Below are 27,289 nucleotides of genomic sequence, written 5' to 3' on the forward strand. Positions count from 1 at the left end.
ATTCTTTGCATTATTCTATTTAGAATTTCCTGGAAAAAGCTTGCATTATGCTCCAAAACATATTCATTATTCTCAAAATTATTCCAATAAATTGAAATAGAATTGACTGTCTATTTAATATTCTATGGTTAATTATTGCATATAAACAAGATATTTCATTGTTCTAATAGAGTAGTATGCAAAATAGGATTGATTACTTTATTGGAGTATATATAGGTGAATGTTCTATTAGAGTATCTTGATTGTTCATTCATGCAATCTTCAAAATAATTATTTCAAATTGCTAGCATAGTGCTAGAATAATGATTTCTGACATTATGCTGAAAATCATTCTGGCATAATTACCTCACACCTAAGTCCAGTGTATTTTCTTAAAGTCTTTCAACAAATATATTGATATCATTATCTACTAAACTTAGCATGTAGTTATAGCTACAAACTTTTTAATTATTACTCCCGATAGCCATTTTAAGTCTGTTGTAATGGCTATAACCATTACGTGTAAGATGTAGGAATGCTTCATTTATGGCTAGCTATTAATTAATTAGCTCTGGTAAAACTACAGCATCTTGAGAACTAAGTGACTATAGCTACAGAAACTAAATGGACATTGGAATAATTGGCTAGATACAAGAATAAAAATAGAATAGGAAAAATTTTTGGGAAATTCTGCAAAGAGTAATAGGTAAAATTTTGAGCATATTAGGTAGGCTCAGGCCTAAGCAGTGCACAGGTCAAAAAGATAGTGTGTGGCACACCGGTAACTTTTTGTAATTTCATGATGGATGTTCTATTAGAGTAGTTGACTGTACTATTAGAGTATTTCGATTTTTAACTGCTTTTAGGTTAAGTCTTACACCAAAAGTATAATTTGAACCTCTCTCAGTAATTCTAAGAAAAGATTAGCCATTCACCTTTCTCTTTCCATCTATTCATTGCCCATGCATACATATAAGATGCAATTGCAACTTCTAGAAGCTTCTAGCTTGCACATAGTAAAATTTTGGAGGGGGGCACCCCAAGCACCCCCTAAATCCACCCTTGTATGGTATGCCAAAAGGAACGTCTCGGGATGAAGCAACGTCGAACAGTTATAGCAGTTCTCGAGTTATGCATGCCTAAAGGTTTTAGGCAGGTGTTCAGTAGAACATTCCATAGACTTTTACGTAATTTATTTTTATTTTGTAGCAATCTATTGGAAGCATTTGAGGGCATACTGAAAGCATTTTTAGGCTTGACTATACCTAACCAATACTGCCAAGGCACCAGGATGGTATTGTGAAGCTAGTGATTTTATTTTGGCCAGAAAGACCCAAACCTTCATGATCCCTAATTTACAATACTAGCATACTACATATGTGACCGGATCTGCAAAAATCTGACACAATTGCGCATTTTTCAAATTCCTGTTTATTAAATATTTATAATCTACTTAGTCAAGTGTACCTACTGGCAAAGTTTCAGCTTCATGTGCCAATAGCTTTAGGAGTCACAGCCCTACAAAGTAGCAGCAACAGAAAAATCGATATGTACAGCAAGTATAGGGAAAATAAATTACAGGTGCTTACAAAAACGGTTGTAACTTACCAATGAATCAAAGTGCGGAGCTACAATTTTCACCATTTGTGTTCGCCATGAACAGGGGAATCAATTACTGGGTAGGTTTTTCCTTCACTCACCCTTTTTCGCTGCATAAAAAGGCGGAATTCATGAAGAAAAATCGATCATGTACAATCGCTTCAACGTGATGTAAACAAACGTTCATAACTTCCATATCCTTAGGTCTACTGCAACAAAACAAAGATTTCCAACACCTCTTGAGCAGGCGAATAAGATGATATCCAGGGTTTTATTGCTAGTAGCTTCTTTCACTAAGAATTTTTTTCAACAATACGCAAGTATTTCACCCATTGTATTTAATGCTTTATACTGTAAATTTAGGCTTGCGCTATTGTGTCGGGTTTTTGCAGATCCGGTCACATATGTGATGATTTTGTATTCTACTGAATTGAGAAACTGTATGACACCCATCAACTAGGGGAGACAAACATCACAAGAGTTGTTGACACAGGCAGTTGGTACATATATGTAGGATCATTTTGACTATTGTCAAGGCCTTGTTTACATAGACAGCAAATGTGACCCGGTCTGCGAAAAGGGGTCTTATAGCTTTTCCAAATTGTCAGGTTTGACTAATCATCCTCATGTTTTCAACCTATCACCTTCATATTACACCAAGCTATAGTGCTATGTTAGGGGTATAAGATGACCGAAGTTCAGGTGATAACACATTCACAAGTCAAGTTGCAGGTTGCAAAGCACATGCATTTGAAAAGGCTATAAGACCCTTTTTCGCAGACCAGGTCACAAATGTTATAGGAAAACAATAAGTTAGAGGCAGGGTTCTATGAAATGTGGTGACACTTAAGCAGTGTCAGGGCACTACTGCAGGTCATGTTCTGAATACACTAGGAATCAACCTTTAAGGTTGCCATAGATTCTATTTTGCTATATACTAATTATTATTCCAGCATAATGTATGCATGCCTATAGTATGCTCACGTTGAGCTGAATCCTGAAAAACAGCTAAAAATTAAAAGTGGATTATTTCTCAACAGAGTTAACATTTCAGCCAACCAGCCAAACATTTCAGCCAAATATTTTTAGCGGGTCAAGCAGTACTACAAATGAGCCATATTTCAAGATCGTGTGTAGTTGCATCCATGAGTTATTAAATGTTTTTGAGGATTCAGCTCAACACGAACATACTATACGTAGTTGTTGTCTAGAGGAAAAATCAAAGACCTTGTATTTGTAGGAGTGCGCCTGCGCGAAAAGTCAGTGGCGGGTATTGATCACGTGAGGACCTCGTGGCGGACCGATTGTACTAACATTGTTGTATGGTTGATTGATTGTTGTTGTTATTTGTAAACTAACCAATACTATTACAACTGGAGTATTACAACTTGGAGTTTCCTACCGAGATTAGTGTTGAAAGCAGTATGGATGAAATCCCCGACCTCTCAAGTGACGAGGACGTGATGCCAGATGGAGAAATGTATCCTCTTAACTCTAAAAGAGTAAAAGCAGCGTGGATTCGACGTATAGCAGAGACTCTAGAACTGCCGACTACGGCATCCTTGGAGGAGACAAGACAAATGATCGAAGGAAAGTTTACAGAGTTGCGATACCAGCCAGAGAATGTGCAAGTCGTAGTACAGGGTAAGGATGAAGGAGCTGTTATATTTCTTGTAAATGAAGCTGGTATTATAATGTCAATTGCTGCTCGCCATATGCATGCTCACGTGACACATGTACAATCGGGTTTAGCGCGCGGTGCACCGCTAGCGCGTAGCCACGAGAACAATGAAACCGGCTGTACAGATTCCCAGCTTGCAGTAGAGCGAGCGAAGGTCAGGATAGCTGAGCTTGAAGCAGACCTTAGTGATGTAACGGCAGATTTGTCGACGACCAAGACGGCCCTAGCCAAAGAGAAGCAACGGACTAGACGATTGTGGCAGCAACAATGCGAATCAAGTGTGGCGCATGAAGACGAGCTTGAGAAGAAAGATTCAGAAATAGCAAAACTGAGAGCTCAGTTAGAGCATTATCTGGCTATTAGATCAGAAGGCCAACATCATAGTAGTGAAGGAAGGTTGTCAGCCACTGCCCAGTTTGGATTGAGCGAGCGGACACGTGTACCTGTCAGAAAAGGTAAAGCACCACCAATAGATTCTTACACAGGTGAAAGCTCAGATGTTCTGTGGGAGGACTGGCTACCCACTTTTGAGATTGCTGCTAACTGGAATGAATGGACGGAGGATGAGAAAGTGATTCAGTTGGCAGGCCATCTGCGGAAGAAGGCATTACAGGAATGGAACTTGCTTGATCAAGAGGATCGCTCTAATTATTCAAGGGCATGTCAGTTGATGCAAGCCAAGATGGATCCCGATAATAAGGCTATAGCTGCCCAGGACTTTCGTCACACTGTGCAAGAAGAGAATGAGCTAGTTATTGATTTTATCCGTCGCCTTGAAAGGACCTTTCGAAGAGCTTATGGTGGAGATATTTTGTCTAATGAAACCAAAGATGCCCTGTTGTATGGACAGTTGCAGGAAGGCCTAAGCTACAATCTCATGAAGTCCCCATCGGTCTCTAGTGCTAAAGGTTACCAAGAGTTATACCAAGCTGCGAAGAGTGATGAGCGACGCCAGCAAGGACTTAGTAAGAGGCAGATGTATCAAAGAGATGACCCCAAGGGTAATAGTAATAGCAACCAAAAGAAGTCCGTAATTGGGGCACAACCAGTTGTAATTAAACAGCAGGCATCTGATCATGACAAAGTGTCCACAAAGGTCACCACTAGGCATGGGCGAGTGATTAGAAAGCCAGGAAGATTTTTGTTTGTTGGCAAAGCACAAATGGAGGGGGAAGATGTAGGAGTGTGCCTGCGCGAAAAGTCAGTGGCAGGGATTGATCACGTGAGGACCTCGTGGCGGACCGATTGTACTAACATTGTTGTATGGTTGATTGATTGTTGTTGTTATTTGTAAACTAACCAATACTATTACAACTGGAGTATTACAATTGTTAAAAGTTTAGCCTTATCTGTTGAGTAATCTTAGAGTTATGGTAGAGCAGTAATAGTGAAGCAATAAATTTGTGTAGTGATTAAAATTATATACACTTGGTATTTAATTCATCATGACTTGTGAGTGAAATGGTCTGAGGAGTTGGAACTTGTCTCATTGTATTGTGAACAGGAGAATCTGTCTAGTGAAGTGTTTAACCCATCAATGATTATGAGCTATAAAACTTTGAACTAGACATGGTGATGATAAATTAATTTTTGTTGCAAGATGAGCATACTGTACATGTTTACTTACAGTATGACAAATGCTACATTAGAACATAGATTATAGATACACACACACACACACACACACACACACACACACACACACACACACACACACACACACACACACACACACACACACACACACACACATACACACACACACATACACACACACACACACACACACACACACACAGAGGATTGGAAACTCGCAGCTGATCCTCACCTGTAGCCAGGTGTTAAAGCTGTTGTAACTCTCCAACGGATGGTATAGGAGAAATACTTTTTGACTTGGGTGAATGGTGGATCATAACCACTGTATTACACGAATTACAGCCTTGTAGTAGTCTCCGTTGCTGAGTAATCGGTACCACAAAATCCTTTGATGTTCGACACTGGATGCCACCTTAGGCCATAACTCATAGCCCACTATGCAAAGAAGCATTTCGCATTTATTTGGGTACATAATGTACGTCTAACAACTTATAAATCCACAAGGTTTGTTTAGGTACTACAAGTAATCAGTACCACAAGTGTGTTAGTTAGAATTGTCCGCTAGCCTAAAATTCCACTTCATAGAAAGTTCTTTCAAAAAGTCAACAGAATTGCTTGATAAGGCACTTGTATTACCTGACAGGCTTATTTAATACAAAATGGAATTTTCCACAAGACTTACCTTGAGGATGGATTTTAAAAAACAATTGTGATATCACGTGACATGTTTCCAATCTGTGTGTGTTTGTGTGTGTGTGTGTGTGTGTGTGTGCGTGTGTGTGTGTGTGTATGTGTGTGTGTGTGTGTGTGTGTGTGTGTGTGTGTGTGTGTGTGTGTGTGTGTGTGTGTGTGTGGTGTGCGTGTGTGTGGTGTGCGTGTGTGTGTGTGATCTATTATTAGAGCATCAGACCAGGTTTTGATGTGAATATATAGCTGAATGTCTAAATACACTATTTACTTGACAGCACAGAAATGGCACAAAGATGTCTTTCTCTTTTTGAACAGACAACAATTTAACATAATAAATTTAATCAATTTGAGTCTTGTTTCACTGCTTACTGAAGCAGTTCACTGTTAAAAGTGGCTTGTTAAATTAACACTATGAGTAGTTACAATACCCAAACTTGTTTATTCCTGTAACTTTTTGTGGCACAGTACCAAATATAACCATCTTTGTGGTGTTAATGTAACAAGCCATTTTTAACAGTGTTAAAATTTGTATAATTGCATATGTGACCGAATTTTGGAAAACCGTCGATATACGCACAATAGTACTTTTGTAATAAAACGCATTTTAAAAACTACAGTACAGCTCACGGGTAATGTTGCATGTACACGCACGACGCACGTGAGGTGTGCTCGAGTGACCCACGTGGATGAAGCAAGGCTACAGTAATGCTCCATGTTAGCAAACTTTACTCGAGAGCGGCACACAAAACAAGATAACAGGTCTCACCTCTGGTGTTGGGAGGCAGCGCTGGCTCAGTTCTGCCAGCTGTGAGGTTTCCTATTACAATGCCTGTGTTGTCGCTACTGAATACTTGGTCACTTAGCTACTGACTTGACCTGTCACGGACTACAGTCAGTACTGTAGCTAGCTACCGTAGACCTAGATGGATTGGTCGCCAAGTAATGCCGCAGAACCCCAGTTAGTGCATTTTTCAAATTCATATTTTCCTTATCTAGATAGCCAAAGGAATGGTCAACCGAAATTTCAACTTTAGAAGCCGAAAGAATTCGAAGTTACAGTGCTATACAATGGCGACAGCAATAAATCGATTTGTAAAGTGACAATAAACTACAGGCGCTTAATAAAGTGTCCATAACATACAGATGCAGTCTTCTACCAAGATGCAACTTTCACCATTGATTTTCCATGAGCAAGCAAATCCATTGCTGGGTACGTTTTGTCTTCCAGGCCTTTTAGTGCAGTTGTTGAAGGTTAAAAAATGACCATACCCGGAAAAAAATGGTATAAAGATAAAATTGATACCATTAGATGCAGAATTTTCTGGAGAACAACATATCCAAAATCCTCTAAAATCCCCTTTGTGGAAAAAACGTTATGGACGTTTGAAGTTTTATGCTAATATATAGTGTAACAAGGCATTAACCTCCAAAAACTTTAATTGTATGTTTCTGATTATAACTTGAGATGTATACCACATATCTTAATTCTGTTTTTTTACATGGTTATGCTCATGTATCTGTACTTATTTGTACACAGGTTACCATGACAACAACCACAATTATGTTGCAATTTGTATATATATATATATCAATTTATGGTTTTTAGTTGTTATCCATATCTAGTTTTATGTATAAAAGCTACTTTTGAGTTTGGTAATAATTTTGTGATATAGATGAAAACTCTCATTAAGCCCAACAATTAGGCCTGAGCTTATTATGCTCATAATTTTACCAATTATTCTTTCCAGAATTTCCCAAAAAATTTTCCCATTATTCTTTTTGTTATTCTTGTATCCAGCCTATTATTCCATAATTATTCTCATTCAGTATATATCTGTGGCTAGTCGCTTAGTTTTTAAGATTCTGCTATAAGTAGTTTTGTCTGAATTATTAATAGCCATATATGAGCCATTCCACCTTACACATCATTTTTCTATCCATAATAGTTACAGCAGACTCATATTAGAGTAGCTATCTACAGTAATAATTCAAGCGTATTTAATTATTAGTGTATTATAATAATATGCTGTAACTACTGTATAGCTACTAAGTTAGGTAGATAATAATGCTTAAGACTTGAAGAAGATACACTGGTATAAGATGTACAAGTTTCAGAATTGCAGATAATCATGCAGTTAAATCCCTGATGTTGGCTGCAGATTGTTAACATGAAACGATCTGACTGCTCTATTAGAGTATTTGAGCGTTCTATTAGAGTATATCGATCTTTTAGAGGCTTTTAGCTCCTGTCAGCCAGCACTCCTGTCAGCTTTATATCATTTGTAGTAGTGTAACTCTTTCTTCTAGGTAATTAAGAAGAGACATGCCCCCTAATTCCACCGATTATTCCTGTGGTCGTTCGATTATTCTAAAATTATACTTGTAACCATCCTATTATTCCGGAATTATTCTCACGAAATTGGTGACCCATTATTCTCAAAATTATGCCGGCATAATAGGCGCAGGCCTACCAACAATTCAGTCAGTAGCCCATTTAAAAAAAATGTTTTAAAATTATGTTTCGGCCATTTTTGTGATTTGTTTAAGGTTTCATAAAATATTTCTAGTATTACATACTCAAAAAAAATTACATAATATGTTTCTGGAAGAAGATAAACATGTATTGGTCTGGCTGTTGAAGGGTGATAACCAGCAAAATGATATCATGATAAATTTGGTGTCACTAATGACATGTCCAAAATCTTCTGAAATCTCTTTTCAGAATTTTTTGTACAGTCGTTTGATTTTTAATGAAAAATTACTATATATGACCATGAATTTGTTAGAGTTTATAGAGGGTAGCTTTTAAAACACTCCAATACTCTAGCTTTTATGCACATAAAATTCTATGTAAACTAAACAAATTCACTTTTAGGTAATTCAGAACTGTGCAGCTGCATGCTTGTTTTGTTACAGTTTATATACATGTATAATTTTTTTTATCGTTTTCAATGTAAATAGCTACGTATAAGTAGTGCCATACTTTCTCAATGACAATTTCTTTATCAATAATTTTTTAGCCTTTTACAATGTTCTCCCCTCAAGCTGTAAATTCATGATTAACCACAGTTATGACATAATTTAACTTTTTTGAAACTGCCGCATATACACCATAAGTATGACAGTTTGCATTTAGATTGAACTGTGTACATGTCTATTATTACAAATGCATTAAAGCATGGCACAGCTTAGTAAGCATTTATGAGCTCATTCTAGTAAGTAACCTTCAAGTGAACCTGCAATTTAAATACCTCAACCTCAACATCAATACTTTCATGCTTTCCACCATAATATTTAGGGAGACTGCAGCAGCCAGCCTATATATGGCTACCTTAGAGCTTATATACTTTACTTGCTTCTTTGTGAAGCTGATCACAAGTTAACATACACAAGGTGAAGTTTCATTTATCGTAGTTGATTTTCAGCAAAGATCAATAGAAACATGCTTTATCATATTAATTGAGAAAAATAATTTAAAATATTGGAGTAGTGTTATTAGGTCATGCATTATTTGGTGAGTTTTTGTTTTTCATCAGAAAACGGACATGTGGGTCAATATTGCTATAATATAGCTATAGGCTTATTATCATACCCCGACTCTCTGTATCACTGTTAGTTAGCTAAATACATACAATAACTGACTTTAAGTAACACAGACCACTATAATATTATGGTGTAACTACGTATAATTGTCCTTTGTGATTACAGAGTTTTACTAACATAAAATTAATTTTAGAAGGTTCACTCCACAATCCTTGTGGATTTCATTACTACAGTGAACAAGGTAGCTGGTATATAAGTGCAGTAATCTTAAAAACTTAACTTCACATGCTCAGTCTTTTTGATAGTCAGACAAATAATGGTTGGCTACATCTTTAATAATGGGAAAACATTTGTGGTAAAGAAAATACAAGTGGGATGCTGATGAGAAACAGAAGATCACTAAGACCTTACAGAATAGTTTGACTATTTGACTGTAAAATATCCACCAATAATGCCACAGTAAACTAGAGCACAGTTCTAGTGGCAAAGGATATGGAAATAACAGATAGTTGGTTTCCTAGACCTGGCCTTTATACCTGGTGGATTTATAAGTACTGCTCTTTATTCACACTAGACATTGTACTTGTATAGTCTTGATCATTGTATCTAAGAGTGAATCATTCCTTGTCCATTGTACCCTAATGGCAAAATATTTGCCTTTGTATCTACATATTATTATTAACACTTTACAGTGACCAGCACTGAAGGTCTGACAACAACATGTGCTGCAGCCTTGGGATTACCTAACCTAATTTCAATGACTTAGACTTGATGACTTATAGCTGAAAAGGTGTAACAGAAAAGGGGCCAAAGTAAGGAAAAAAATCCCTCCAACCCCAGGATTCGAACTGCAGATCACCCAATGTCTAGTCGGGGCCTACTCAGTCTTCCTCCAGGAGGGATGGGTTTTCTTCCTTAAACCTAAAGTATTCATATGTACTACTTTGTTCATTATGCTTTAATGTGGTACACTGCCCAATAGTATATTGTGTAATTTGCAGCTTTACTGTGGATATACATTTACAGTGTCAGAGCACACTTTTATACATAAATTGTGGTTTCAACCTGTAACATGAGTTCACAATGTCATTAAACAAAATACTAAAAAGAAATTTACAAAAACCACTTCTACAGATTTTAGCAATGTCTATTTTCTTCCAGAAAACATATGCAAAATATTTTTGAAGTAGAAATATTATTATGAAACCTTATGCAAATCACAAAAATGACCGTGGCTTACTTTTAAAACATTCTTTTTAAAATGGGCTACCTGTTGGGCTTAATGAGAGTTTTCATCTACATACTACAAAATTATTACCAAACTCAAAACTATAGCTATTATACGTAAAACTAGACATGAAAAAACTAAAAACTATAAATTAATATACAAATTGTGAGATAATTGTGGTTGTTGTCATGGTAACCTATGTTCAAATAAGTACAGATACATGAGCATAACCATGTACAAAAAAAACAGAATTAAGATATGTGGTGTACATCTCAAGTTATAGTCAGAAACATGAAATTTAAAATTTTGGATGTTAATGCCTTGTTGCACCATATTAGCATAAAACTTCAAACGTCCATACTTTTTTTCCCCAAAGGGGATTTTAGAGGATTCGGAATATGTTGTTCTCCAGAAAATTCTGCATCTAATGATACCAAATTTATCTTTATACCATTTTTTTCCAAGTATCACCCTTCAACAGCCATACTATTTGCTACGACCAGGGGGATTGGCAATGGTGAACGAACATGAGAAAAAGTGATAGTGAACCACTCGTCGTACACAAGGCAGATATCTTCCTTCTCCTTGGGGTACTGACACGAAACAAAGAATTTGGAACCCTTCTTGCTTTTGGGATCACAATGCTACTAAGGTTTTTGGCGTTATCACTTTCCTCCATTGTGAAACAAACGCTTTAGAATTTACGGAATTTTTTTCAATTTTGTAAATATTCCACCCATTGCGTTCTGCAGGCTCAGTGTGCGTTTATTGCAGGGTTTATTGCGGGGTTTATTGCAATGGGGTGAGACACAGGCACTCACTGTAGATAGATCTGCGACTACGGTCAAAGTCTAAGTCAAAGGTCAAGGCCACCAAAATCATGCCAATTCAACGGTCAAGGGTAAAACTTTCAACCCACAATCGAAAAGTGCTGAAATATCGTTGCTTAGTCACCGGTCAATAGTCGAAAAGGCTCTTAGTCACAGGTCAATCGAAATTTCGGCCAGTCAAGACTTTGACCGCGGTCGCAGATCTACCTACAGCGCGTACCTACGTGACATCTCCTTGTATTGCATTCTACTGTAAAATTAGCTAGCTAGGCTTGCACGAACATATGGGACCAGTCACAAATGTTTATGTGATTTAAGTGTTGTATGAAGTTACTAAACTCAGTGGTGAGTGTTCTCATGTGTGGCGAGTTTCTCGCGCGGCAAGTGCATATCCATGCAATGTTCCACAGGTTTCGTACAGTTCATTGCAAAAGAATGATCCCACGAGAAGACACTAGCATTACTCGCATGTGTATACTCGCGACGTTACCTGTGAGCTGTACTGTATGGGTAAAAAATGCAAGTTCCAGAAAAAAAAATTATGCAAGTTTTTATTGCCTCACTGGTGGGTGAATTAAGCCTCCAATGGATAATTCCTAGGCATCATCATGGTCACCTGTTCATAGGGAGTACAAAAATCTTTGTTTCATCTCCATACACGAAAGGATTTCAAAGTTACAGACATTTGTTTACGTTGCGGTGACAAAAGAATTTACTGACAATCGTTTTTCAGTGAATTTGTCTTCCTTCTCAAACACAGAAGCATGCCTGAGGAAAAAACAATACCTTGGTGGATGCAAAAATTCATGACGAATACAATGAGCAAAGATTCAATTCTGTACGTCATTGTATCAGTAAGTTATGATGGTTTATGTAAGTGCCTGTAGATTCTTTTGTCAATAGCTCGAATCTGTACATATCAATTTATTTGCTCATCCGGCTGTATAGTGCTGTATTTCCAATGCTTCTTAACTTAGGAAGCTGAAACTTAGCTAGTCCATTCCTATGTCCCTGTAGAAAACATAGAACAAATAAAATCCATTTTGAAAATTGTGTGGATATCGACGGTTTTCTAAAATTAGGTCACATATGATCTTTACTTTTTGCATGTCAATGAATTTGTTTGTTTGAAAATAATATACAAACTAGTCTGGTTTTTGCTGTTTTCACTATATAGAGTGTATAAGTACTGTAGAACATATTAAATTTTAGCATCATTTAAAAAAAAAGAAGATTTATTGCAATATTCAACATTAAGTATATAGTGGGCTACAGGTTAGCAAAAAGTACTCACTTTGATAATGCATATTGAACCACAGCATGTGTAAAAACCAAAAATAATGTCAGTCCCAAAATCCAGTCCACTGAATACTTACACTCTTAGTAAAGGTAATGGGTTTGTTTGTGCTAATCAATATCACATTTTGTGTTGTTTATCTGTTACAAGCAGCTAACAACCTTTACTGTAAGGCCTTAAATGGTTGACTACGGATCACTGGGCTGTATGTATGTAATATACACCGCCCTGTAGTAACCCTCAGTCCCTGTAGTAGCATCATCACTTCACTAATGTGCTACAACACAAGGTCTTTGTGTCCTGACTTGTGGAGATCAGTAAGTGAAATCTAACTAGCACAAAGCCTAGTTATTAAAACAATGTCCACTTGCTTTACATAAGCATCAGTGAAAAAGTTATGATTTACAAATGATAGTTGTTTAAAAGAAGACTATGTGTGGGAAGTAAATGGGTTTGTTATAATCCTAGCATTAAAGTGATTTGTTTCCTTTCACTATATTGTTGGTTTGCATTAACCAGAGCCCTTGCTTTGTGTTAGTAATTCTTGTTACATGAGTCAGCTGCCTAAACATTAATTTTAGTAGTGCTGTAAAAATCTTAAACTCTGATACCCTCTATTGAAAAAGCACTTTGATGAGAGGAAGACTGAGTAAATTTTTAGGCTTTAAAATAGAATTGGTACACAGGTATAGAATGTGTAAACATTCAGAAGTATATGAAAAATTAGGTCCCAGGCCGTTGGACCCTGGGTGCACCATTTTACGTTACTTAAGAATATCCCATACATTTCATATCTTGTTTTTGCTTATTATAATTAATTATCATTGACATCATATTAGAGATGTACTGATTCAACTTTTCTGAGCTTTACTGACACCGATCCGATCTAGGCAATTTATTACCGATCCTAACGACATTGTACCGATCTGACATCAGTTATCAGACATCAGTTGTTGAGATCGGCACCCATCTGATACTAGATTGGTAGATCGGTACATCTCTACATCGTATGGCTGCCACCTTTAATTTTACAACTCTTTTACCAAGGCTTTTGAAAGCCACATCCTTTCATACAGCTTGGCTGTTTTTGTATGAATTTCACTTCTTTTTTGTATTTTAAATCAACAGGTTTGAGGGTTGTTGTTGTACAAATCATTGTTCTTCTTATCTTAAAAATACAATGATGATGATTCAAGATAAACTAGTGCTCTCCCAATACAGAAAAATACCTACCGATCTGATACCAAAGCCAAAGGATCTATGCTATAACCAATTAGCTAATACTAATAACTGTTCCATAATTTTGTGCTTGCTTTTTCGTGACTATGGCTACATTATAGTGCCTGTATTTTTTTGTAATAGTGTTTTATAACAATTCTGTCATTGTATTTTACATGCAGTGACTGTTCTATTGGACTATACGTGATAAGTTGCATTTGCTCAACAAACTTTTACAAAGCAAATCCAATTCCTTGCTAGAATACGATTTCCAGCCTACAAGTTTTGCTAGCATAACACTTGTTAAGATGATGATGATTGGTGTGACTGGGTCTTAATTGTGACCCAGTCTGAGAAAACCGGTCTTATCGCCCATGTGAGCAGATTCGATTTTTCACCCAGGACACAAAGTTACATGAATAAACTATCTAATTCCACAATCAAAATCAGCTATACCCGAGTGTTCTGGTTTTGCTGGCTACTTTTCCCAAGCCCAGTGGCAATCCGTACGTACGGTGTGGGGCACGTATGGTGTGGGGCCTTAATGGAGCTCTGGTCAGCCTGGGGATGACTGTATGTGCTGTGGTATTGAGTAAGTGCCTCTGCTGTGAATTCCCTTCATTTTAGCCAATTTTGATACCTCAATGGCCCAAAACTTGGCCTATTTCATCCCTACGCCTTCTTTTCAAATTTTGAACACCATCTTGCCCGCCTTCCAGGCCATTGTGCAGCTCGCCTGATACAGTCAACCTCGGTTTAAAAACTATCTAAAATGGCAGGAAACTTAGTTGTTGGCTACTTGCATAGTGGATGCTGTGGAAGGTAAGGAATTGGTGTAAAACGTGTGAAAAATTTGGTACACATAGCTTCAACTATTGGCGAGCTACAACACACTAAATACTTAAAACCGGCATTTCTCGATACTATAGGCGATAAGCCTGGTTTTCCCAGACTGGGTCACAATTGTAGTGTACTACCACGCCAATTGGTACCAAAATGGCTATAATATCACCTTTGATTTGATGTAACCTTTGAAAAGATGCACTATCATAATTTGTAGTGCTCTAATAGAACATACATTTTGAGGATTCTAATAGAACACACATAGAATGATCTAGAACAATTGAATTTTTATAAAATTTTGTTATTGAGTAGATTTTAGCTAGAATTTTCATTTGTAAAGTAAAAATTACATAAAAGGGCAGTATGCCAGCATTACAAGTGTCAAAGTTTACACAAGTATAACCAGCATTTTCGACATACTCTTAGACTAATAGAAAGCCCAAATACTCTAAAAGAGCAGTCAGATTGTTTCATGTTAATTTGAAGCCAGCATCAGGGATTGAACTGCATGATCATCTGCAATTCTGAAACTTGTACATCTAAATCAGGCCAGTGTATCTTCTTAAAGTCTTTGATCATTAACTTGGTATGTAGCTAGCTTTAACCATAGCTTTAATAATATGTAGCTAGCTTTAACCATAGCTTTAATGCACCAATAATTTAAAACACTTGAATTAATACTGCAGTCTGCAAATAGCTATTCCAAGAGTGTTGTAACTACTTATGGCTAGAGAAATTAATGATGTAAAAGAGGAAGTACTTTATTTGTGGCCATTAATGCTGGAAAAACTACATAGGCCAGCATCTTGTAAACTAAGTGACTAGCTGCAGAAACTAAATGAGAATTATTTTGGAATAGTAGGCTAGACACAAGAATAAAAAAAAAGAATAATAGGTAAAATTTTGAGTATAATAGGCTCAAGCCTAATTGTGGTTTGGTAGTGGACAACAATTCTCACTTCCATATGACCTGCTACAATGACTGGCAATCATTTTGAATTGTTTGGTTGTGGAATTACATGTCTTCACAAGGGTTGGGAGATATTGAAAATTTCCTCCCACGGTTATTGTAGAGCTTATTATCACGATTATTGCAAATACGTATCACGGTATTGAAATGAATTATGGCAAGTACACTCAAAACTGTTTACACAGTATATTGGCATGGGTGAACTTTGTTTACCAGTTACCACAACTGCTGAAAAAACCAGCCTAACTTATAGAGCATGAAGTGCATATACATACTCAAAGTATCCGTGTTAGGCGGCTAGGGACCCGCCGATTATGCTCATTATTTTACCTATTATGCTATGCTGCACTGCTCAAAAATTTACCTATTATGCTTAAATTAATGCTCAATATTTACCTATTATGCTCAAATTATGCTCAATATTTTTACCTCAGTTCCCATGTTTTTCTAATAACTTTGCATTTTATGGAAAAGCAGTAAGTGGTTGAAGCACAGACTGTAAATCCTTGCTTGTCAAAATACATGTCACAGAAAAGATTGATATACTCTAATAGAACAGTCAACTACCTGATAATTTTATTAGAGTTACTGACTGTTCTATTAGAGTATATCGATCTTTTTGTTGGTTATGTATTTTGATAAGCAAGGATTTATAGCATTGCACAAGTGTTCTGCCTATTATGCTAGCATTATGCTCAATGCTTTCAGGCACCTATTATGCTCATTATTATGCCAGCATAATCGGCGGGTCCCTAGAGGCGGCTGTGTTTTGTACCAAAGAATTGACCAAGAAACAGCCTATTTCATTTGAAAACCATCACGAAGATGATCATCTGGGTCCCCAAGAGTGACAATAGAGTGAATTAGCCTGAAAGTGTTAGTTTCGAAGACACGTGCGAACACAAGCTGGTTTGTAGCCAACACACGTTTTTCCTGTGTATTCTCAAGTGATAGCGTAAGCTGGTAAGTTATGTTTGTAATTGTACACCTATTTTTTGGTAGTGACAATGTTCCAGCTGGATTTATCTCTCATTACAAAACATTGACAGTGTGTTGTTATGAGGCGTTACCTATCGAAGAGCAGGCTTGGAAACTCCACAAGCAACAGGAAGGTGTCCCAGTGTGTAAAGAAACAACAGCTTTTCTTTTGTTCAGAACTTCATTTATAACTTGTTATTTGATAAAGTTGGCATATGTGGTTTATTGGAATTTGTTGTAATAACTTGTTGGCGTGCACAGGTTCTATACTGCATTGTAAAAGGTAATATTCTGGAATGCACGATAGTCGGATTTCTACCAAACGTTTGGTGGGCCATCAGTGATAAATTTGCAAACTTTTAGTGCATTGGATTATAATTGTTGTGATCCAGCACAAAATTACAAGGCCTCGAAGTTAAAATTCATTTGCAAGCACTCGCTCTTTGTTTTATAACTCAAGAAAGAAGTGCAAAGACAAATCCATGCGCTAAGTTTCCATAAGTTTATTGAAGAATCTTCATAGCGAATTTGATGCCTGTGCAAGCAGCCAGTATCTCAGAATAAGAAAAATGTATGGGTTAACTTTGAGGGACTATAGGGCCTTAATGAAACAAGGTGCAATCTCTCTGTATAGTAGGAAGTTAGGTCAATCTTTGAAGCAGTAGTTTGGATTCCTGTAACCTCCTTTTGTCTGTATTAATTGTAAAAAAACAGCATTTGTGTGGCTTCAAAACTTGCTAGCACCCTTAATTCAATGTTTGTGTCAGTGAATATATGAATGTTATTTTGTTATTGCAAGTACTGGAATTTTAAGTTTGATTATGGATCATGGCCAAAAACTGAGGTGCAGTGAAACAAGGTAGGTTGCCTACACCTGCAGATAAACTATTTAATGGACATTGAATCACTGCTTCAGTTTATGCCTATTTTGAATTAGGGGTTAAATTATTTGCAGGTGTAGATGACCCATAGACTGAATTAAGTATGGATTAAATGTCCAGTGTTGTATCTGCAGGTATAGATGACCCATAGATAGAGATATAAAGACTAAATGTGCACAGGTGCAGTATATCTGTGGAGGTACACAATATTATAATCAAGCACTAATGAGCCTCAGAAGGCAAACAGTTAGTAGGCTACCCAGCACGTTTTATTCTTCTCAGTCAACCACACAGTGTTTTCCAATACAATACATTACTAGTAAAAGACTTCTATACTAGTCTTTATTTGCATTTGAGCTGTGTTAGCTACACTAGCAGAATTTGTACATAAAAATGGATTAACCCAAACTGTATGTTTAATAGTCATTGTATAAGAAATAGTATTGTTTTGTCGTACACTAGTCTTTCTAGAACTTTATAGACACAATACATAGTAAAGAGATAGGATGATAGCAAGAGTTCATAATATATATACTGAGGAGAGTATCCTACTCTCATATACTCCTGTAGAAGGACGTATCATGAAATTATGACATAATGACAAGATGTTGTGGTTTGTGACGTAAAAGTGCAAGAATCGTTAGCATCATTTCATACTCGCGACGCTCAGCATAGCCATATTCGCGAATGGCCTAGCAAGAAATGCCTACGAAGCAGTCTTAAGCCATGAAAGAACGATTGTAGTTCGGTGAGAAATGCTTAGAGCTGGAGTTAATTTAGTTGCTAGCAACGTTGTTAGGCACGCGTTCAATTGATACCTAATGACATCATTAATTATACAAAGAAAACCGGTTGAATCCAGAAGTATTGTGTCATAACTTCATGATACGCCCTTCTACACCGGTATATGAGAGTAGGATACTCTCCTCAGTATATATATTATGAACTCTTGATGATAGTTATTCACTGCTGCACAATCTTCAGATTTGAATATAGATGTGATGGAATGTATCAGCAATTCGTTGGGAAGTGTTCTGTTGGTTAAGGAGATGATGGAATGGGTAGCATAGAACTGATGCACATGCTTTCCATACCTTTGGACTAATCTGGTCAATTAGCACTGTAAACATATTGTGGAGGAATGAAAATGCTGACCATAATATTACTGTTACTACTGTTGATATATCGGTAAATAAAGTTTGTTGAAGAGCTCTTAGTGAAACTTGAGGAGATAGTACTGCACTGAAAGACTTCACTTCTCAAGTTATCAGCTTTTGTTCATTTTATTGTACAGTACTGTCATTAGGTATTAATCTTTATTTTGAGCCTTGTATTATGAGAATAAATAAACTCTAATCAAAAACAGCCAAGCTGTAAAAAAAGGTGCGGCTCCCAAAAAGGCCATGGTGAAAAAAGATGTGAAATCCAAGGTGGCGGCCAAGAAATGGCTGTGATGGTAGGTTAATGGTTACATTTTAATAACAACAATTCAGGTGAATTTGGTGCCAAGACCAAGCGGCACAAAATTCACCTGAATTGTCGTTATTAAAATGTAACCATTAACCTACCATCACAGCCATTTCTTGGCCACCACCTTGGATTTCACATCTTTTTTCACCATGGCCTTTTTGGGGGCCACACCTTTTTTTACATCTTGGCTGTTTTTGATTAGATATCACTTCTTTTTGTATTTGTATACTGCAAAACCGACCTATGGCTGGCTTTGGGGCTTTTTTAACCCATGTGTTTTTTTCTTTACTACAGAAAGAAGAAAAGAACTTAAAGAAGAATTTTAGTACTTCAATTATTTTTGATTTTATTAGTAATTATACAAAATATATACATATATTTATTACATGCCCATTATGCCCCACAGGATATTTTTTTGCAGCTGATCTCTCTACTGGGTGACTTGAAATGTAGCTGAACTATATACAGGATGGTTTCTTTGTAGCTGAACTCTCTACAAGGTAACCTCTTCTAGCTGGTCTCTCTACAGGGTATTTTGTTTCTAGCTGAACTCTCTACAGGTGATTTGTTTGCAGCTAAACTCTCTACATGGTGGAGTCTTTGTAGCCGAACTCTCTACATGATGGTTTCTTTGTAGCTGAACTCTCTATAAGGTGACTTCGTCTAGCTGAACTCTCTACAGGGTGATTTGTTTGTAGCTGAACTCTCTGCAGGGTGATTTGTTTGCAGCTGAACTGTCTACATGATGGTTTCTTTGTAGCTGAACTCTCTACAAGGTGACTTCGTCCAGCTGATCTCTCTACAGGGTGATTTGTTTCTAGCTGAACTCTCTACAGGTGATTTGTTTGCAGCTAAACTCTCTACATGATGGTTTCTTTGTAGCTGAACTCCCTACATGATGGTTTCTTTGTAGCTGAACTCTCTACAAGGTAACTTCTTCTCTACAGGGTGATTTGTTGTAGTTGAATTCTCTACAAGGTGGTTTTTATGAGGCTGAACTCTATACATGGCGGTTTCTTTGTAGCTGAACTCTCTACAGAGTGATTTTTTTGCAGCTGAACTCTCTACATGATGGTTTCTCTGTAACTGAACACTCTACAAGGTGACTTCTTCTAGCTGATCTTTCTACAGGGTGAATTGTTGTAGCTGAACTATCTACAAGGTAACTTCTTCTAGCTGATCTCTATACAGGGTGATTTGTTTGTAGTTGAATTCTGTACAGGTGGTTTCTTTGTTGCTGAACTCTGTACATGATGGTTTCTTTGTAGCTGAACTCTTTACAATGTGACTTCTTCTAGCTGAACTCTCTACGGGGTAATTTCTTTGTAGCTGAACTCTCTATATGATGGTTTCTTTGTAACTGAACTCTCTACAAGGTAACGTCTTCTAGCTGATCTTTCTACTGGGTGATTTGTTTCCAGCTGAACTCTCTACATGGTGGTTTCTTTGTTGCTGAACTCTCTACAAGGTGAATTCTTCTACCTGATCTCTCTACAGGGTAATTTGTTTGTAACTGAACTCTGTACAAGTGCGTTTTTGTGGGTGATCTCACTGTAGGCTGATTTGTTTGTAGCTGAACTCACTAAAGGGTGATTTTGCTTGTAGCTGAACTCCTTGCATTGTATTTAGTTTCTAGCTGATCTCTCTACAGGGTGATTTGTTTCTAGCTGATCTCTCTACAAGTTGATTTGTGTGTAGCTGATCTCTCTGCAGGTTGATTAATTTGCAGCCGATCTCTCTACAAGGTAATTTGTTTGTAGCTGAACTGTCTATAAAGTGATTTATTTGTAGCTGATCTCTCTGCAGGTTGATTTGTTTTAGCTGAACTCTCTACAGGGTGATTTACTTGTAGCTGAACTCCTTACATTGTGTGTAGTTTCTAGCTAATCTCTCTACAGGGTGATTTGTTTGTAGCTGATCTCTCTACAAGTTGATTTGTGTGTAGCTGATCTTTCTACAGGTTGATTTGTTTGTAGCCGGTCTCTCTACAGGGTAATTTGTTTGTAGCTGAACTCTGTACAAGGTGCTTTTTTGTAGGTGATCTCACTGCAGGTTGATTTGTTTGTAGCTGAACTCACTAAAGAGTGATTTGCTTGTAGCTGAACTCCTTACATTGTGTCTAGTTTCTAGCTGATCTCTCTACCGGGTGATTTGTTTGTAGCAGCTGAACTCTCTATAAGGTGATTTGTTTGCAGCTGAACTCTCTACATGGTGGTTTCTTTGTTTGCTGAACTCTCTGCAGGGTGTTTTGCTTGTATCTGAACTCTCTACAGGGTGATTTGTTTCTAGCTAATCTCTCTACAGGTTGATTTGTGTGTAACTGATCTCTCTACAAGCTGATTTGTTTGTAGCTGAATTCTCTGCAAAGTGTTTTGTTTATAGCTGACCTCTCTTCAGGGTGATTTGTTTCTAGCTGATCTCTCTACAGGGTGATTTTTCTGTAGCTGACCTCTCTTCAGGGTGATTTGTTTCTAGCTGATCTCTCTACAGGGTGATTTTTTGTAGCTGACCTCTCTTCAGGGTGATTTGTTTCTAGCTGATTGCTCTGCAGGTTGATTTGCTTGTAGATGAACTCTCTACAGGGTAACTTGCTTGTAGCTGAACTCCTTACTTTGTGTCTAGTTTGTAGCTCATCTCTCTACAGGGTGATTTGTTTGTAGCTGAACTCCTTACATTGTGTGTAGTTTCTAGCTGATCTCTCTACAGGGTGATTTATTTGTAGCTGATCTCTATACAAGTTGATTTGTGTGTAGCTGATCTCTCTGCAGGGTGATTTGTTTGTAGCCGATCTCTCTACAAGGTAATTTGTTTGTAGCTGAACTATCTATAAGGTGATTTGTATGTAGCTAATCTCTCTGCAGATTGATTTGTTTTAGCTGAACTCTGATTTGTTTTTAGCTTATCTCTGTACAGGTTGATTTGTGTATAACTGATCTCTCTACAAGCTGATTTGTTTGTAGCTGATCACTCTGCAGGTTGATTTGTTTCTAGATGATCTCTCTACAAGGTAATTTTTTGTAGCTGACCTCTCTTCAGGGTGATTTGTTTCTAGCTGATATCTCTACAGGGTGATTTTTTGTAGCTGACCTCTCTTCAGGGTGATTTGTTTCTAGCTGATCGCTCTACAGGTTGGTTTGTTTGTAGCTGACCTCTCTTCAGGGTGATTTGTTTCTAGCTGATCGCTCTACAGGTTGGTTTGTTTGTAGCTGAACTCTCTACACGGTGATTTGCTTGTAGCTAAACTCCTTACATTGTGTCTAGTTTCTAGCTGATCTCTCTACAGGGTGATTTGTTTGTAGCTGATCTCTCTACAAGTTGAATTGTGTGTAGCTGATCTCTCTGCAGGTTGATTTGTTTGTAGCCGATCTCTCTACAAGGTAATTTGTTTGTAGCTGAACTGTCTAAAAGGTAATTTGTTTGTAGCTGATCTCTCTGCAGGTTGATTTGTTTTAGCTGAACTCTCTACAGGGTGATTTACTTGTAGCTGAACTCCTTACATTGTGTGTAGTTTCTAGCTGATCTCTCTACAGGGTGATTTGTTTGTAGCTGATCTCTCTACAAATTGATTTGTGTGTAGCTGATCTCTCTGCAGGTTGATTTGTTTGTAGCCGATCTCTCTACAGGTAATCTGTTTGTAGCTGAACTCTCTATAAGGTGATTTGTTTGTAGCTGATCTCTCTGCAGGTTGATTTGTTTTAGCTGAACTCTCTACAGGGTGATTGCTTGTAGCTGAACTCCTTACATTGTGTCTAGTTTCTAGCTGATGTCTCTACAGAGTGATTTTTTGTAGCTGAACTCTCTACAGGGTGATTTGTTTCTAACTTATCTCTCTACAGGTAGATTTGTGTTCATTTGTTCATTGCTGATCGCTCTAAACGTTGATTTGTTGCAGCTGAACACCCTGCAAAGTGTTTTGTTTTTAGCTGATCACTCTAAAGGGTAATTTGTTTGTAGCTGAACTCTCTCCACAGTGACTTGTGTGTAGCTGAATTCTGTGTAACTGAATTCTCTAGAGAGTGACTTAATTGTAGCTAAATTCTCTACACAGTGCATGACTTGTTTATAGCTGAACTTTCTTCAGTGTGACTTGTAATGTTCTGAATCTCTATAGTGATATATTTGCTTAACTCTCCACATGGTGATTGTCTTCTTGCTGAACTGTCTATAAGATTAACTGTTTGCAGCTGAACTCCCTACAGAATAACTTGTGATGTAATAAAATTCTATAATGGAATAAATAAACTAGCCGAATGCTCTATTAGGGTGACTGTTCTATTAGAGTATCTCGATCTCGCATTTGCTACACGGAATTGGCTTTCGAATCATAACTCAGTGGTTTGTAATCCGATTCTTCTGTACTACTGGAAGGACTTTCTATGAAGATTATTCCAGCTATACACCGATTTTCAGCTCATTGCTCTAAGCGGTTTGCCTAGTAGGCGTGAAAACTAATACTTTTTTATTCATAAAAATCGATCGCGTAATTGTGACACAGGTTGGGTTTTGTGTCATATCTCCGTGGTCTTAATCTCGATTTCTTTCAAACCACCAAAAGGCACTCCTACGATGGTTACTCCATCTACATAGCAATTTTCAACTCATTCCATTAAGCGGTTTATCCTGTAGGCGTGACAACAAATCGATCTTGTTTTACGCGAATAATCGGTCATAACTCCTGAACCATTCATCGAATTTTTACCATATTTGATGCTAGGATTCGCCTTTAGACTCCCTTTCTGTGTGACAAATTTCAAGGCGATCGGAGTACGCGTTTGCTTGTTATAGCAATTTTTGCAAGTGTGCGAAAAGACGAAGAAGAAGAAGAAGAAACGAAGAAAAAAACCAAACTTTGGCAGCTCGTATCTCGGAAATGGCTGGAGCGATTTCCTTCAAATTTGGAATGTAGACTCCCTTGGCTGGCGGGCAACTGTGTAGCAAATTTGGTTCCAATCAGATAAGTGATCACCGAGATACAAAGGTGTGAAAATGACGTTTTCGTTCTTCCTGTCAATATATACTCACGGGTGTGGCGCGCCAGCTTCTTAGGCCGCACGACACACTACCGTGTGTCTTGATTTTCGCAGAGCTTGTGCAATTATACAGAGTATACAGGTTGTAGTTGATTAAAGTCTTTAACAAATCGCTTGACAAATCACAATTACAAGGCAGCAACCAATAACAACAACTAGTAGTATAATAAGAACTACACTGCTTATATACCGTATATGACCGTATTAAAGCCGGGCTCAAATACACGCAGGGGCTCAAATATACGCCGGGTACAGCTAGGGGACTGTCATAATATACGCCGGGGCTCATTTAAATGCCGGGGTGCTAATGATATGCACTGAAAGGGGTTCTAAACTCGTGTCAGCTGCTAACTATACAACAGTGATGTCTCGTCACCAGTCTTATGATGTCTCGTCACCAGTCTTATGATGTCTCGTCACCAGTCTTATGATGTCTTGTCTTGTTTGACTATGCCTTCTCTTCTGGCGATGGCCATAGCGTATTTATCGTGGTCATTGTCATCTTTCCACCCGACTTCCAATGTTTCACCCAGCAGAGGAGTCCAAATACGTGATGGGCTATGGATTTCGTATTTCGTAGGTACTTGTACTGGCACCTGTCATTCTCATCGAGTGGCTAGTAAGAAATAAACGCCCGGGTCCAAATTAACGCCGGTCTCGTTTAAACGCCGGGTCAAAAATGATTTATAGGAAATAAACGCCCGGGCTTCTATACGGTCATATACGGTAATCTAGCTTCATGTATTTAAGATGCACATTAATCAAATCAGTCTTGTTACAAGCTACTGACATCATCACATCATATCCCTCCCTTGTCCCGAGCGTCATGTTTTAAAACATCCAAGTACTTGTTTTTCTGATGACTTTTCAATGAGTATGGACATCTGTTAGGCTTAGACTGTTCATTTTGCTGTTTCCGGCAATTAGTATCTTCGCTTATAGTCTGTAATTGATAAGTGACTGAGCTGAAAGATAGGTCTGGCCTAACTTGTTCCTTGAGTGAGTCTGAGCTTGCTCTAATAAAGATATCATGCTAGTTGACTGTCGTTGTTATGTACATCCCCTTCATACAACATGAGTGCTGTAAAACGAACAATAGTAAAATTATTGTTAACTTTTAGTCCAGTCCACTAAATAGTGATGGCCAAAAGGGATTGTTGTAGTAAATCAACAATAGGTATGAGGATTTGATGTTATTTTGCTCATAAAGCTGAGCATTATGATTTTGAGTAATGTTACAATATGTGCCACCTTTGAGGAATGTCCAAATTATGCCACCATTTTAACCAATATTGCTGTATCACAACATTTGAATTGATGATGTGACTTTAAATAGGCTTCTTCTCCTTAGTTAGTTACTATATTAAAGTAATTCATCTCATATTTGTGACTTATCAATACATGTGACCACTTTAATAGGCTAGCATTAATAATGTGACTGTCCTATTAGAATTTCTGACTGCTCATTCTTTTTAGGGAATTTTGCAAATGACAGATTTTCTTACTGTTAAACTTTTATAATTGATTCAAAGTATTAGCATAATTGCAGCAGCTTCACAGAGACAACTATGTGACTGAATTTTGGAAAATCACCCTTATGGTCGTGCCTGAAGCAATTAGAATTTTTGAAACTAGCATGGTGCTGTTAATGGTAGAAAACACCTCTCAAATATTTCTAAAATTTTTCTTATAATTCAAGGTATCTATGGTTTATTCCACCCTTAAATGGGTAGAAATTTAACTTATAATACTGTGTTTCAGAACTAAATTATTGTATGTGTCAAATGTGCCCATGAGGGTGATTATCCAAAATTTGGTCACATGTAACGTGGTGCAGTAAACTGGTCATAATGTCTTGTCATATGTAGGCTTGATCAGTCGTGGTAGGACAGAGTGGGACATTTCAACTAAGAGTTAGATTGTACATGATTATTAATTCTGGTATATACTGTTCACTCATTCATTGCTCTACTGTAACATTGCTAATTGAATGGGAGTATGCCTAGTACATTCATGGCCACCCCCCTTGGGTTGTAAGAATTTAGTATCTCCTAGCAACCAAGTGGTAGTTATGATTAGCAGTACAAGCCATAAACCAATCAGATAAACTGTATTCCTTAGGCTCCGTCCCTTTTCTTTTGATAGCTAGGACATTATGTCTGAGCAAACTAAGCTATGGTCCAGACCCAGAGGCAGCAAATGTCAAATGCCTGGTGATCGACTGTTATAGCATAAGTAAATGATTATCGACCAAATTTCGTACTTATAATGGTGTAACTTATGACAGGAACCTCACATCTATGTCCAGATTTCACCATCATAATTGGCTATTCTTGGTCTCGTCCATAATCTAAGGTTGTATACACTATTGTTTGCCTAAGCAGTGCATGTTAGACTAAGACCATATTATAAAGCTGTGGTTAATCACCACCTGTACAAATTCAATAAAAGTATTATTGACCACCCTGCTACTTCCCTTACACGTGAATACTCTGCATGCAATTTACCTTCCACTGATATACTAACATAATAGGTTTTCAAATTGTTTATGTGTGTTATTGGCAAGTTATACGGCACACAAATAATATTGTTCACACAGTGTATTTGTCAATGCAAAAAGAACAAAAAGGTTGAAATCCATCATTGTCTGATACAACATCTTCAATGCAGTCTTCATGCAACCATCTTCCACACTTAAAGAATATCCACTCTGCCCCACCCCCTTCCAGTACATCATCATGCCATGATTGAAAACACATACAACATATGTTCGGATCAATATCTTCATTGTCCATTACATTCTTTTACTGAGTTATTTCTGTCAGTAGCTCTTCAGCAGCAATATCACTGATATCTGAATCATCAGCTACACCATTGATAGCTGTAATACCAACAGTGCTAGCACTACTGTTTGTTGTAGTGGAATTCTTTTTTTCCTAGATACCCTCTTGATACCCTCTTTGATGCTTGTCCTGCTGCCTTCTTGCTCTTTCTTGAGCAAACCTGAGCCCTTTGTTCCTCTTTGTTGTTTCTTCTCTTATTCGTTTCTTATCAGCTTTTTCCTGCTTTCTTTTTTTTCTCAAGCTCTCTTTTCTTCTTGTTCTCCTTTTCTTCTAACATTGCTAAGCTCTCATCACTAGTAAGTAATCTAACACAAGGCAATGATCTCTCTGGTGTAGATGATGGCTCCAGGCACACTAAGAATTCTGATATGCTTGAGTTTGAGGACCTAGGCACTCTGCTGTGAGTTTCTGCAGATGCTTTAGTTAAAGATCTTTGCACAGTTTGTTCTGGTGTAATACCTGATCGTAACACTGGGGCCTTAGCAACACTCATAGAGCCCTCTGCAGATGCCAAATTCATTCCACCATCTGGTGTCTTGCAAGCATCTGGCACACTAGGATTTCCCAGAATGTTACATGAAAGACTTGATCAAGGGACCATAGCAACCCTGGC

General features: G+C 37.5%; 1 protein-coding gene and 1 long non-coding RNA gene across 17 annotated transcripts in view; one reads left to right on the plus strand and one right to left on the minus strand.

Annotated features, from left to right (window-relative positions):
* The window catches only part of LOC136246413 (uncharacterized), a 339,040-nt gene that overhangs the window by 71,980 nt on the left and 239,771 nt on the right, over positions 1-27,289 (minus strand). The gene's annotated exons all lie outside the window — the stretch shown is intronic.
* The window catches only part of LOC136246420 (uncharacterized), a 423,931-nt gene that overhangs the window by 34,001 nt on the left and 362,641 nt on the right, over positions 1-27,289 (plus strand). Inside the window, exon 4 of one of the 2 annotated variants that reach the window (XR_010696409.1) lies at positions 16,477-16,697. The exons of the other annotated variant lie outside the window; for it this stretch is intronic. This is a non-coding gene — a long non-coding RNA (uncharacterized lncRNA). Of the gene's footprint in view, positions 1-16,476; positions 16,698-27,289 lie in introns of those variants that run through there. 2 annotated transcript variants of the gene reach the window in all.

The sequence above is a fragment of the Dysidea avara genome, chromosome 2 (genome assembly GCF_963678975.1).
Source record: "Dysidea avara chromosome 2, odDysAvar1.4, whole genome shotgun sequence".
Classification (NCBI taxonomy): Eukaryota; Metazoa; Porifera; class Demospongiae; order Dictyoceratida; family Dysideidae; genus Dysidea; species Dysidea avara.